Source organism: Hippocampus guttulatus, chromosome 20 (genome assembly GCF_054856545.1).
Source record: "Hippocampus guttulatus isolate MCC_2025c chromosome 20, RoL_Hgut_1.0, whole genome shotgun sequence".
Taxonomy (NCBI): Eukaryota; Metazoa; Chordata; class Actinopteri; order Syngnathiformes; family Syngnathidae; genus Hippocampus; species Hippocampus guttulatus.
The window spans coordinates 11,937,501-11,950,000 of NC_141280.1; the positions used below are offsets into that span (position 1 = coordinate 11,937,501).

The following is a 12,500-nucleotide window of genomic DNA, read 5'->3' on the forward strand; positions in this document are numbered from 1 at the left end:
AAAGAAGTGAAAATTGTCCCCTTTATAGCTGACAGGGCACTTCCGGGTCGGGGGCGGAGTAGTGGGGTGATTTTTTTTCATTTATTCACCTCCTCGCGAGTGCACGAAGGAGGGGCCCGCTCCCGTGGTGGTTTGAGCGCTCAGCCTGTCAGGCTCGCATACGGCCCGCTGCGAGCACGCAGCTCCTCGGTACTTGATGTCTGTTGCAAAAGTGATCTTTTCCAGCGGAGGTGCAACACATCAATAAGAGATTTAAAAATATCAGTTCAACGTTGAGGGTCCCCCAGTTAAGGCTGAGGTGAAAAAAGTGGAGAAAAGGTAGCGCGAAATAACGTGAAAGAGTGTTCACGTGGGTGCAAAAGCTTACAGCACCTGGTATTCCCAGGCGGTCTCCCATCCAAGTACTAACCAGGCCCGACCCTGCTTAGCTTCCGAGATCTGACGAGATCGGGCGTTCTCAGGGTAGTATGGCCGTAAGCGAGGGAAAACGTGAAAATTGTCCCCTTTATAGCAGACAGGGCACTTCCGGGTCGGGGGCGGAGTAGTGGGGTGAATTTTTTTCATTTATTCACCTCCTCGCGGGTGCACGAAGGAGGGGCCCGCTCCCGTGGTGGTTTGAGCGCTCAGCCTGTCGGGCTCGCATACGGTCCGCTGCGAGCACGCAGCTCCTCGGTACTTGATGTCTGTTGCAAAAGTGTGCTTTTCCAGCGGAGGTGCGACACAACAATAAGAGATATAAAAATGTCAGTTGAACGTTGTGGCTCTCCCAGTTAAGGCTGAGGTGAAAAAGTGGAGAAAAGGAAGCGCGAAATAACGTCAAAGAGTGTTCACGTGGGTGCAAAAGCTTACAGCACCTGGTATTCCCAGGCGGTCTCCCATCCAAGTACTAACCAGGCCCGACCCTGCTTAGCTTCCGAGATCGGACGAGATCGGGCGTTCTCAGGGTAGTATGGCCGTAAGCGAGAAAAGAAGTGAAAATTGTCCCCTTTATAGCTGACAGGGCACTTCCGGGTCGGGGGCGCAGTAGTGGGGTGAATTTTTTTCATTTATTCACCTCCTCGCGAGTGCACGCAGGAGGGGCCCGCTCCCGTGGTGGTTTGAGCGCTCAGCCTGTCAGGCTCGCATACGGCCCGCTGCGAGCACGCAGCTCCTCGGTACTTGATGTCTGTTGCAAAAGTGTGCTTTTCCAGCGGAGGTGCAACACATCAATAAGAGATTTAAAAATGTCAGTTCAACGTTGTGGGTCCCCCAGTTAAGGCTGAGGTGAAAAAAGTGGAGAAAAGGTAGCGCGAAATAACGTGAAAGAGTGTTCACGTGGGTGCAAAAGCTTACAGCACCTGGTATTCCCAGGCGGTCTCCCATCCAAGTACTAACCAGGCCCGACCCTGCTTAGCTTCCGAGATCGGGCGTTCTCAGGGTAGTATGGCCTTAAGCGAGAAAAGAAGTGAAAATTGTCCCCTTTATAGCTGACAGGGCACTTCCGGGTCGGGGGCGGAGTAGTGGGGTGATTTTTTTTCATTTATTCACCTCCTCGCGAGTGCACGAAGGAGGGGCCCGCTCCCGTGGTGGTTTGAGCGCTCAGCCTGTCAGGCTCGCATACGGCCCGCTGCGAGCACGCAGCTCCTCGGTACTTGATGTCTGTTGCAAAAGTGATCTTTTCCAGCGGAGGTGCAACACATCAATAAGAGATTTAAAAATATCAGTTCAACGTTGAGGGTCCCCCAGTTAAGGCTGAGGTGAAAAAAGTGGAGAAAAGGTAGCGCGAAATAACGTGAAAGAGTGTTCACGTGGGTGCAAAAGCTTACAGCACCTGGTATTCCCAGGCGGTCTCCCATCCAAGTACTAACCAGGCCCGACCCTGCTTAGCTTCCGAGATCTGACGAGATCGGGCGTTCTCAGGGTAGTATGGCCGTAAGCGAGGGAAAACGTGAAAATTGTCCCCTTTATAGCAGACAGGGCACTTCCGGGTCGGGGGCGGAGTAGTGGGGTGAATTTTTTTCATTTATTCACCTCCTCGCGGGTGCACGAAGGAGGGGCCCGCTCCCGTGGTGGTTTGAGCGCTCAGCCTGTCGGGCTCGCATACGGTCCGCTGCGAGCACGCAGCTCCTCGGTACTTGATGTCTGTTGCAAAAGTGTGCTTTTCCAGCGGAGGTGCGACACATCAATAAGAGATATAAAAATGTCAGTTGAACGTTGTGGCTCTCCCAGTTAAGGCTGAGGTGAAAAAGTGGAGAAAAGGAAGCGCGAAATAACGTCAAAGAGTGTTCACGTGGGTGCAAAAGCTTACAGCACCTGGTATTCCCAGGCGGTCTCCCATCCAAGTACTAACCAGGCCCGACCCTGCTTAGCTTCCGAGATCGGACGAGATCGGGCGTTCTCAGGGTAGTATGGCCGTATGCGAGAAAAGAAGTGAAAATTGTCCCCTTTATAGCTGACAGGGCACTTCCGGGTCGGGGGCGCAGTAGTGGGGTGAATTTTTTTCATTTATTCACCTCCTCGCGAGTGCACGCAGGAGGGGCCCGCTCCCGTGGTGGTTTGAGCGCTCAGCCTGTCAGGCTCGCATACGGCCTGCTGCGAGCACGCAGCTCCTCGGTACTTGATGTCTGTTGCAAAAGTGTGCTTTTCCAGCGGAGGTGCAACACATCAATAAGAGATTTAAAAATGTCAGTTCAACGTTGTGGGTCCCCCAGTTAAGGCTGAGGTCAAAAAAGTGGAGAAAAGGTAGCGCGAAATAACGTGAAAGAGTGTTCACGTGGGTGCAAAAGCTTACAGCACCTGGTATTCCCAGGCGGTCTCCCATCCAAGTACTAACCAGGCCCGACCCAGCTTAGCTTCCGAGATCGGACGAGATCGGGCGTTCTCAGGGTAGTATGGCCGTAAGCGAGAAAAATTGTGAAAATTGTCCCCTTTATAGCTGACAGGGCACTTCCGGGTCGGGGGCGCAGTAGTGGGGTGAATCTTTTTCATTTATTCACCTCCTCGCGAGTGCACGCAGGAGGGGCCCGCTCCCGTGGTGGTTTGAGCGCTCAGCCTGTCAGGCTCGCATACGGCCCGCTGCGAGCACGCAGCTCCTCGGTACTTGATGTCTGTTGCAAAAGTGTGCTTTTCCAGCGGAGGTGCAACACATCAATAAGAGATTTAAAAATGTCAGTTCAACGTTGTGTCTCTCCCAGTTAAGGCTGAGGTGAAAAAGTGGAGAAAAGGAAGCGCGAAATAACGTGAAAGAGTGTTCACGTGGGTGCAAAAGCTTACAGCACCTGGTATTCCCAGGCGGTCTGCCATCCAAGTACTAACCAGGCCCGACCCTGCTTAGCTTCCGAGATCGGACGAGATCGGGCGTTCTCAGGGTAGTATGGCCGTAAGCGAGAAAAGAAGTGAAAATTGTCCCCTTTATAGCTGACAGGGCACTTCCGGGTCGGGGGCGCAGTAGTGGGGTGAATTTTTTTCATTTATTCACCTCCTCCCGAGTGCACGCAGGAGGGGCCCGCTCCCGTGGTGGTTTGAGCGCTCAGCCTGTCAGGCTCGCATACGGCCCGCTGCGAGCACGCAGCTCCTCGGTACTTGATGTCTGTTGCAAAAGTGTGCTTTTCCAGCGGAGGTGCGACACATCAATAAGAGATTTAAAAATGTCAGTTCAACGTTGAGGGTCCCCCAGTTAAGGCTGAGGTGAAAAAAGTGGAGAAAAGGTAGCGCGAAATAACGTGAAAGAGTGTTCACGTGGGTGCAAAAGCTTACAGCACCTGGTATTCCCAGGCGGTCTCCCATCCAAGTACTAACCAGGCCCGACCCTGCTTAGCTTCCGAGATCGGACGAGATCGGGCGTTCTCAGGGTAGTATGGCCGTAAGCGAGAAAAGAAGTGAAAATTGTCCCCTTTATAGCTGACAGGGCACTTCCGGGTCGGGGGCGGAGTAGTGGGGTGAATTTTTTTCATTTATTCACCTCCTCGCGAGTGCACGAAGGAGGGGCCCGCTCCCGTGGTGGTTTGAGCGCTCAGCCAGTCAGGCTTGCATACGGTCCGCTGCGAGCACGCAGCTCCTCGGTACTTGATGTCTGTTGCAAAAATTTGCTTTTCCAGTGGAGGTGCAAAAGCATCCAGCAGGCGGAAATCCCAAGCTGCTTCTTGTCCAAGTGCTATCATGACCGAGCCCCGTGCAGACGGCTCCCTCTGTTGGACATTATTTTATTCCAAAGAGACGTTGATCTGTCAAATCAACTTGAAGGAAACGATTTCAAAACACAGGATAAGTGAAAGTTGAATGACAAATGAAAGCCAAAATTTTAGGCAAGAGCAGTGATTTGTGTTGTGAATTGGAGGTGGGTGCAAAAGCTTACAGCACCTGGTATTCCCAGGCGGTCTCCCATCCAAGTACTAACCAGGCCCGACCCTGCTTAGCTTCCGAGATCGGACGAGATCGGGCGTTCTCAGGGTAGTATGGCCGTAAGCGAGAAAAATTGTGAAAATTGTCCCCTTTATAGCTGACAGGCACTTCCGGGTCGGGGGTGGAGTGGTGGGTTGAATTTTTTTCATTTATTCACCTCCTCCCGAGTGCACGCAGGAGGGGCCCGCTCCCGTGGTGGTTTGAGCGCTCAGCCTGTCAGGCTCGCATACGGCCCGCTGCGAGCACGCAGCTCCTCGGTACTTGATGTCTGTTGCAAAAGTGTGCTTTTCCAGCGGAGGTGCAACACATCAATAAGAGATTTAAAAATGTCAGTTCAACGTTGTGTCTCTCCCAGTTAAGGCTGAGGTGAAAAAGTGGAGAAAAGGAAGCGCGAAATAACGTGAAAGAGTGTTCACGTGGGTGCAAAAGCTTACAGCACCTGGTATTCCCAGGCGGTCTCCCATCCAAGTACTAACCAGGCCCGACCCTGCTTAGCTTCCGAGATCGGACGAGATCGGGCGTTCTCGGGGTAGTATGGTCGTAAGCGAGAAAAGAAGTGAAAATTGTCCCCTTTATAGCCGACAGGCACTTCCGGGTCGGGGGTGGAGTGGTGGGGTGAATTTTTTTCATTTATTCACCTCCTCCCGAGTGCACGAAGGAGGGGCCCGCTCCCGTGGTGGTTTGAGCGCTCAGCCTGTCAGGCTCGCATACGGCCCGCTGCGAGCACGCAGCTCCTCGGTACTTGATGTCTGTTGCAAAAGTGTGCTTTTCCAGCGGAGGTGCGACACATCAATAAGAGATTTAAAAATGTCAGTTCAACGTTGAGGGTCCCCCAGTTAAGGCTGAGGTGAAAAAAGTGGAGAAAAGGTAGCGCGAAATAACGTGAAAGAGTGTTCACGTGGGTGCAAAAGCTTACAGCACCTGGTATTCCCAGGCGGTCTCCCATCCAAGTACTAACCAGGCCCGACCCTGCTTAGCTTCCGAGATCAGACGAGATCGGGCGTTCTCAGGGTAGTATGGCCGTAAGCGAGAAAATAAGTGAAAATCGTCCCCTTTATAGCTGACAGGGCACTTCCGGGTCGGGGGCGGAGTGGTGGGGTGAATTTTTTTCATTTATTCACCTCCTCCCGAGTGCACCAAGGAGGGGCCCGCTCCCGTGGTGGTTGAGCGCTCAGCCTGTCAGGCTCGCATACGGTCCGCTGCGAGCACGCAGCTCCTCGGTACTTGATGTCTGTTGCAAAAGTGTGCTTTTCCAGCGGAGGTGCAACACATCAATAAGAGATTTAAAAATATCAGTTCAACGTTGTGGCTCTCCCAGTTAAGGCTGAGGTGAAAAAGTGGAGAAAAGGAAGCACGAAATAACGTGAAAGAGTGTTCACGTGGGTGCAAAAGCTTACAGCACCTGGTATTCCCAGGCGGTCTCCCATCCAAGTACTAACCAGGCCCGACCCTGCTTAGCTTCCGAGATCGGACGAGATCGGGCGTTCTCAGGGTAGTATGGCCGTAAGCGAGAAAAGAAGTGAAAATTGTCCCCTTTATAGCTGACAGGGCACTTCCGGGTCGGGGGCGTAGTAGTGGGGTGAATTTTTTTCATTTATTCACCTCCTCGCGAGTGCACGAAGGAGGGGCCCGCTCCCGTGGTGGTTTGAGCGCTCAGCCTGTCAGGCTCGCATACGGTCCGCTGCGAGCACGCAGCTCCTCGGTACTTGATGTCTGTTGCAAAAGTGTGCTTTTCCAGCGGAGGTGCAACACATCAATAAGAGATTTAAAAATGTCAGTTCAACGTTGTGGCTCTCCCAGTTAAGGCTGAGGTGAAAAAGTGGAGAAAAGGAAGCGCGAAATAACGTGAAAGAGTGTTCACGTGGGTGCAAAAGCTTACAGCACCTGGTATTCCCAGGCGGTCTCCCATCCAAGTACTAACCAGGCCCGACCCTGCTTAGCTTCCGAGATCGGACGAGATCGGGCGTTCTCAGGGTAGTATGGCCGTAAGCGAGAAAAGAAGTGAAAATTGTCCCCTTTATAGCTGACAGGGCACTTCCGGGTCGGGGGCGGAGTGGTGGGGTGAATTTTTTTCATTTATTCACCTCCTCCCGAGTGCACGAAGGAGGGGCCCGCTCCCGTGGTGGTTTGAGCGCTCAGCCTGTCAGGCTCGCATACGGTCCGCTGCGAGCACGCAGCTCCTCGGTACTTGATGTCTGTTGCAAAAGTGTGCTTTTCCAGCGGAGGTGCAACACATCAATAAGAGATTTAAAAATGTCAGTTCAACGTTGTGGCTCTCCCAGTTAAGGCTGAGGTGAAAAAGTGGAGAAAAGGAAGCGCAAAATAACGTGAAAGAGTGTTCACGTGGGTGCAAAAGCTTACAGCACCTGGTATTCCCAGGCGGTCTCCCATCCAAGTACTAACTAGGCCCGACCCTGCTTAGCTTCCGAGATCGGACGAGATCGGGCGTTCTCAGGGTAGTATGGCCGTAAGCGAGAAAAGAAGTGAAAATTGTCCCCTTTATAGCTGACAGGGCACTTCCGGGTCGGGGGCGGTGTAGTGGGGTGATTTTTTTTCATTTATTCACCTCCTCGCGAGTGCACGAAGGAGGGGCCCGCTCCCGTGGTGGTTTGAGCGCTCAGCCTGTCAGGCTCGCATACGGTCCGCTGCGAGCACGCAGCTCCTCGGTACTTGATGTCTGTTGCAAAATTTTGCATTTCCAGTGGAGGTGCAACACATCAATAAGAGATTTAAAAATATCAGTTCAACGTTGTGGGTCCCCCAGTTAAGGCTGAGGTGAAAAAAGTGGAGAAAAGGTAGCGCGAAATAACGTGAAAGAGTGTTCACGTGGGTGCAAAAGCTTACAGCACTTGGTATTCCCAGGCGGTCTCCCATCCAAGTACTAACCAGGCCCGACCCTGCTTAGCTTCCGAGATCGGACGAGATCGGGCGTTCTCAGGGTAGTATGGCCGTAAGCTAGAAAAGAAGTGAAAATTGTCCCCTTTATAGCTGACAGGGCACTTCCGGGTCGGGGGCGCAGTAGTGGGGTCAATTTTTTTCATTTATTCACCTCCTCGCGAGTGCACGAAGGAGGGGCCCGCTCCCGTGGTGGTTTGAGCGCTCAGCCTGTCAGGCTCGCATACGGCCAGCTGCGAGCACGCAGCTCCTCGGTACTTGATGTCTGTTGCAAAAGTGTGCTTTTCCAGCGGAAGTGCAACACATCAATAAGAGATTTAAAAATGTCAGTTCAACGTTGTGGCTCTCCCAGTTAAGGCTGAGGTGAAAAAGTGGAGAAAAGGAAGCGCGAAATAACGTGAAAGAGTGTTCTCGTGGGTGCAAAAGCTTACAGCACCTGGTATTCCCAGGCGGTCTCCCATCCAAGTACTACCCAGGCCCGACCCTGCTTAGCTTCCGAGATCGGACGAGATCGGGCGTTCTCAGGGTAGTATGGCCGTAAGCGAGAAAAGAAGTGAAAATTGTCCCCTTTATAGCTGACAGGGCACTTCCGGGTCGGGGGCGGAGTAGTGGGGTGATTTTTTTTCATTTATTCACCTCCTCGCGAGTGCACGAAGGAGGGGCCCGCTCCCGTGGTGGTTTGAGCGCTCAGCCTGTCAGGCTTGCATACGGCCCGCTGCGAGCACGCAGCTCCTCGGTACATGATGTCTGTTGCAAAAGTGTGCTTTTCCAGCGGAGGTGCAACACATCAATAAGAGATTTAAAAATATCAGTTCAACGTTGTGGGTCCCCCAGTTAAGGGTGAGGTGAAAAAAGTGGAGAAAAGGTAGCGCGAAATAACGTGAAAGAGTGTTCACGTGGGTGCAAAAGCTTACAGCACCTGGTATTCCCAGGCGGTCTCCCATCCAAGTACTAACCAGGCCCGACCCTGCTTAGCTTCCGAGATCGGACGAGATCGGGCGTTCTCAGGGTAGTATGGCCGTAAGCGAGAAAAGAAGTGAAAATTGTCCCCTTTATAGCTGACAGGGCACTTCCGGGTCGGGGGCGCAGTAGTGGGGTCAATTTTTTTCATTTATTCACCTCCTCGCGAGTGCACGAAGGAGGGGCCCGCTCCCGTGGTGGTTTGAGCGCTCAGCCTGTCAGGCTCGCATACGGTCCGCTGCGAGCACGAGGCTCCTCGGTACTTGATGTCTGTTGCAAAATTTTGCTTTTCCAGTGGAGGTGCAAAAGCATCCAGCAGGCGGAAATCCCAAGCTGCTTCTTGTCCAAGTGCTATCATGACCGAGCAGCGTGCAGACGGCTCCCTCTGTTGGACATTATTTTATTCCAAAGAGACGTTGATCTGTCAAATCAACTTGAAGGAAACGATTTCAAAACACAGGATAAGTGAAAGTTGAATGACAAATGAAAGCCAAAATTTTAGGCAAGAGCAGTGATTTGTGTTGTGAATTGGAGGTGGGTGCAAAAGCTTACAGCACCTGGTATACCCAGGCGGTCTCCCATCCAAGTACTAACCAGGCCCGACCCTGCTTAGCTTCCGAGATCGGACGAGATCGGGCGTTCTCGGGGTAGTATGGCCGTAAGCGAGAAAAGAAGTGAAAATTGTCCCCTTTATAGCTGACAGGGCACTTCCGGGTCGAGGGCGCAGTAGTGGGGTGAATTTTTTTCATTTATTCACCTCCTCGCGAGTGCACGAAGGAGGGGCCCGCTCCCGTGGTGGTTTGAGCGCTCAGCCTGTCAGGCTCGCATACGGTCCGCTGCGAGCACGCAGCTCCTCGGTACTTGATGTCTGTTGCAAAAGTGTGCTTTTCCAGCGGAGGTGCAACACATCAATAAGAGATTTAAAAATGTCAGTTCAACGTTGTGGCTCTCCCAGTTAAGGCTGAGGTGAAAAAGTGGAGAAAAGGAAGCGCGAAATAACGTGAAAGAGTGTTCACGTGGGTGCAAAAGCTTACAGCACCTGGTATTCCCAGGCGGTCTCCCATCCAAGTACTAACCAGGCCCGACCCTGCTTAGCTTACGAGATCGGGCGTTCTCAGGGTAGTATGGCCATAAGCGAGAAAAGAAGTGAAAATTGTCCCTTTTATAGCTGACAGGGCACTTCCGGGTCGGGGGTGGAGTGGTGGGGTGAATTTTTTTCATTTATTCACCTCCTCCCGAGTGCACGAAGGAGGGGCCCGCTCCCGTGGTGGTTTGAGCGCTCAGCCTGTCAGGCTCGCATACGGCCCGCTGCGAGCACGCAGCTCCTCGGTACTTGATGTCTGTTGCAAAAGTGTGCTTTTCCAGCGGAGTTGCAACACATCAATAAGAGATTTAAAAATATCAGTTCAACGTTGTGGGTCCCCCAGTTCGGTCGGTGAAGGCCCTCGTTATCGAGGAATGCGGCCCCCAGGACAAGGCGACGGCTCCTGGTGCTTGTGTCTCCGATGACTGTAGAGGCCCAGTCTTCCCCGAAAGCCCCGCCCGCAGGATTGACAGAAGTGGGTTGGGGGGCCGGGCGGTTGCCGGGCCCTCTCCTTCCTCCGCGCTCGCCGGTCCTCCTCCGCAGCGACGCGTCGAGTCTCGAGGACCTGGACCCCGCCCCGCACAGCCCCACGCCAGGCCGCCCGATCCGCGGCCAGGTCAGCCCACTGTGCCGGGGGAATCCGGCACCGCTGAAGATGACCCTTTAGCTGGTCTTTGAATCGTCTTTTCGGGCCACCGCGGGGACGGGTGCCCTCCAGCAACTCCGCGTAAAGGAGCTGCTTCGGGAGACGGTCGTCGCTCATCCGCTGCACGTGGCCGGCCCACCGCAGTAGGGCCAGGGTGATCATGGCCTCGATACTCGTGAGGCCAGCCCGGGTGAGGATCTCATTATTAGTCACTCTCTGCTCCCAGGAAACGTTGAGGAGAGATCGGAGTCGTCCTTGGTGGAACCTCTCGAGCCTCTTGATGCTGCTCCGATAGAGGGTCCAACATTCGGCGCCATAGAGAAGGGTCGGGAGGACGACAGACTTATACACCATGATCTTCGTGTTGGTGGAAATGGCGTGATTCCTGAAGACCCGACGACCGAGGCGTCCAAAGGCTGTGTGGGCTGCCTGGATACGGTAAGTGAGGTCCTCCGTGAGGCCGGCGTCCTCCTGGATAATGCTGCCCAGGTAAGGGAACGCCGAGACCTGCTCGATGGGTTCGTCGTCTATGGAGATTTGGGGTGGACGATGGTTCAGGTGGAGGGTCTTTGTCTTTTTGGTGTTGACGGAGAGGCCAAAGGTCCTGTACGCCGCGGCGAAGCCGTCCGCGATGAGCTGGAGGCCCCCGGAGGAGTTGGAGACTGCAGCATTGTCATCAGCGTACTGGAGTTCGCTGACGGTCGTGACCATGGTCCCCCGCCTGCTCCTCAAACGGCTGAGGTTGAAGAGCGACCCTTCAGTTTGGTAGCGTAGAGTGATTCCGTGCTCCTGGACAGGGGTGACGTGGTGGATGAGCGCGGCGATGTAGAGGCAGAACAACGTCGGTGCCACCGTGCAGCCCTGTTTGACTCCGGTCCGAACCGGGAATGGGGGAGTCATTTCGCCCTGAGTCAGGACGCAACCCTTCATGCCGTCGTGAAACATCCGGATGAGGGATATGAATTTGGGGGGGCAGCCTTGACGTTCCAGCACTTTCCAGAGTGCTGCTCGGGGCACAGAATCAAACGCTTTGGCCAGATCATAAAAGATGGCGTGGAACTCCCTCCGCTGCTCCCGGCACTTCTCCAGGAGCTGTCTGGCGCAGAACACCATGTCCGCGGTTCCCCTTCCTGGACGGAAGCCCGCCTGGGACTCCGGAAGAACCCGCTCAGCGAGACAGGTGAGTCGGTCGGCCAGTATACGACAGATGAGTTTTCCAGCAGTTGACAGCAGCGAAATTCCACGATAGTTTCCACAGTCGAGTTTGTCGCCCTTCTTGAATATCGTGACGATGACGGAGTCCTTCAGTTCCCCAGGCACCGTCTCCTCGATCCAGCATTGAAGGATGAAGGTGTGGAGGCGGGTGAGGAGATGTGCACCCCCAGCTTGTAAAAGTTCTACGGGGATGTCGTCGACTCCAGCAGCTTTGTTCTTCTTCATCCTCCTCAGGGCTCCGGAGATCTCCCGGAGAGTCGGCAGCTCCGTCATCCAGTGTTGCACGGGGAGCTGGGGGACAGGATCGAGGAAGCCGTCTATTGCGCATGTCGGACGGTTCAGGAGCTCCATGAAATGCTCCTTCCATCGCTGGTGAGTATCCTCCTTTTCCTGCAGGATGGTGCCGTCCTTTGCCTTCACAGCCATTGGAGGACTGTGAGCCGGACCGATGATCTTCCTCGTTGCTTCGAAGAAGGATCTGGTATCGTGACGATCAGCGGAACTCTGCATTTGGTGGGCAAAGTTGACCCACCATTGATTTTGGATCCTCCGGATCTCTCTCTGTGCTTCACTCTTGGCTGTCCGGTAGGCTTCTTCAAGTCTCTTGGAGGAAACGCAGTTCTGCCATGCAATGCGAGCCTCTCTCTTTCTTGAAATCAGTGGCTCAATTTCTTCCAGGTTTTCGGCAAACCAGTCGGGATTTCTCCTCTTCTGGACACCGAGGACCTCTTCCGCGGATTTGGTGAGCGCAGTTTTCAAGTGCTCCCAGTCTGAGTGGACAGTGGCAGGAAGGGTCCGAGGTTGAGTGTCCAGTTTGTCCGCGAGGGACGTCTGGTACTGTTCGAGGACTTGGGGATTCCTCAGCAGCCCAACATTGAAACGTATCCTCTTGGGGATCTTCTTCCTTCTTTTCGCAGGCGCGATCTTCAGCCTAAGTCTTGAGGCTACCAGCCTGTGATCGGACCATCCGTCATCCATGGAGCGGATGGCCCTCGTGACCATGACGTCGGATCGGTCGCAGATTCGGGTAAGGACGTAATCGATCAGGTGCCAGTGGCCGGATCTTGGATGTTGCCAGGTGGTCTTGTGCTTGTTGGCCATCCGAAACAGTGTGTTGGTTATTACCATCTCCGTCTCTGCGCAGAGACCAAGGAGTAGTTCTCCATTTTCGTTGCAGTTGCCAACGCCTTCCTTCCCCAGAGTCCCTCCCCAAAGCTGATGGTCCCGGCCCACCCGCGCATTGAAATCCCCCAGAACCAAGAGCTTATCCCGGGGGTTGACGCGGAGGATCAGGCCACGCAGCGCGGCATAGAAGGACTC

General features: G+C 54.0%; 17 non-coding genes and 2 pseudogenes across 17 annotated transcripts; all 19 read right to left on the reverse strand.

The window, feature by feature from the left end:
• Positions 1-360: 360 nt before the first annotated feature.
• Positions 361-479, reverse strand: LOC147188808 (5S ribosomal RNA). Its single transcript, XR_015097880.1, has one exon. It is a non-coding gene; the product is annotated as a 5S ribosomal RNA (ribosomal RNA).
• A 363-nt stretch (positions 480-842) lies between these two features.
• LOC147188809 (5S ribosomal RNA) lies at positions 843-961 on the reverse strand. The gene has a single exon (XR_015098753.1). It is a non-coding gene; the product is annotated as a 5S ribosomal RNA (ribosomal RNA).
• A 364-nt stretch (positions 962-1,325) lies between these two features.
• On the reverse strand, positions 1,326-1,434 carry LOC147188810 (5S ribosomal RNA; annotated as a pseudogene).
• A 364-nt stretch (positions 1,435-1,798) lies between these two features.
• LOC147188811 (5S ribosomal RNA) lies at positions 1,799-1,917 on the reverse strand. Its single transcript, XR_015097881.1, has one exon. It is a non-coding gene; the product is annotated as a 5S ribosomal RNA (ribosomal RNA).
• Positions 1,918-2,280: 363 nt separating this feature from the next.
• LOC147188812 (5S ribosomal RNA) lies at positions 2,281-2,399 on the reverse strand. Its single transcript, XR_015098043.1, has one exon. It is a non-coding gene; the product is annotated as a 5S ribosomal RNA (ribosomal RNA).
• Positions 2,400-2,763: 364 nt separating this feature from the next.
• LOC147188813 (5S ribosomal RNA) lies at positions 2,764-2,882 on the reverse strand. The gene has a single exon (XR_015097969.1). It is a non-coding gene; the product is annotated as a 5S ribosomal RNA (ribosomal RNA).
• A 363-nt stretch (positions 2,883-3,245) lies between these two features.
• LOC147188814 (5S ribosomal RNA) lies at positions 3,246-3,364 on the reverse strand. Its single transcript, XR_015098037.1, has one exon. It is a non-coding gene; the product is annotated as a 5S ribosomal RNA (ribosomal RNA).
• A 364-nt stretch (positions 3,365-3,728) lies between these two features.
• Positions 3,729-3,847, reverse strand: LOC147188815 (5S ribosomal RNA). Its single transcript, XR_015098754.1, has one exon. It is a non-coding gene; the product is annotated as a 5S ribosomal RNA (ribosomal RNA).
• Positions 3,848-4,326: 479 nt separating this feature from the next.
• On the reverse strand, positions 4,327-4,445 carry LOC147188816 (5S ribosomal RNA). Its single transcript, XR_015098755.1, has one exon. It is a non-coding gene; the product is annotated as a 5S ribosomal RNA (ribosomal RNA).
• Positions 4,446-4,807: 362 nt separating this feature from the next.
• Positions 4,808-4,926, reverse strand: LOC147188817 (5S ribosomal RNA). The gene has a single exon (XR_015098327.1). It is a non-coding gene; the product is annotated as a 5S ribosomal RNA (ribosomal RNA).
• Positions 4,927-5,289: 363 nt separating this feature from the next.
• On the reverse strand, positions 5,290-5,408 carry LOC147188818 (5S ribosomal RNA). The gene has a single exon (XR_015097849.1). It is a non-coding gene; the product is annotated as a 5S ribosomal RNA (ribosomal RNA).
• Positions 5,409-5,770: 362 nt separating this feature from the next.
• LOC147188819 (5S ribosomal RNA) lies at positions 5,771-5,889 on the reverse strand. Its single transcript, XR_015098757.1, has one exon. It is a non-coding gene; the product is annotated as a 5S ribosomal RNA (ribosomal RNA).
• Positions 5,890-6,252: 363 nt separating this feature from the next.
• LOC147188820 (5S ribosomal RNA) lies at positions 6,253-6,371 on the reverse strand. The gene has a single exon (XR_015098758.1). It is a non-coding gene; the product is annotated as a 5S ribosomal RNA (ribosomal RNA).
• A 363-nt stretch (positions 6,372-6,734) lies between these two features.
• On the reverse strand, positions 6,735-6,853 carry LOC147188821 (5S ribosomal RNA). The gene has a single exon (XR_015098146.1). It is a non-coding gene; the product is annotated as a 5S ribosomal RNA (ribosomal RNA).
• Positions 6,854-7,217: 364 nt separating this feature from the next.
• On the reverse strand, positions 7,218-7,336 carry LOC147188822 (5S ribosomal RNA). The gene has a single exon (XR_015098198.1). It is a non-coding gene; the product is annotated as a 5S ribosomal RNA (ribosomal RNA).
• A 363-nt stretch (positions 7,337-7,699) lies between these two features.
• On the reverse strand, positions 7,700-7,818 carry LOC147188823 (5S ribosomal RNA). Its single transcript, XR_015098369.1, has one exon. It is a non-coding gene; the product is annotated as a 5S ribosomal RNA (ribosomal RNA).
• Positions 7,819-8,182: 364 nt separating this feature from the next.
• Positions 8,183-8,301, reverse strand: LOC147188824 (5S ribosomal RNA). Its single transcript, XR_015098759.1, has one exon. It is a non-coding gene; the product is annotated as a 5S ribosomal RNA (ribosomal RNA).
• Positions 8,302-8,780: 479 nt separating this feature from the next.
• On the reverse strand, positions 8,781-8,899 carry LOC147188825 (5S ribosomal RNA). Its single transcript, XR_015098315.1, has one exon. It is a non-coding gene; the product is annotated as a 5S ribosomal RNA (ribosomal RNA).
• Positions 8,900-9,262: 363 nt separating this feature from the next.
• On the reverse strand, positions 9,263-9,371 carry LOC147188826 (5S ribosomal RNA; annotated as a pseudogene).
• Positions 9,372-12,500: the final 3,129 nt, after the last annotated feature.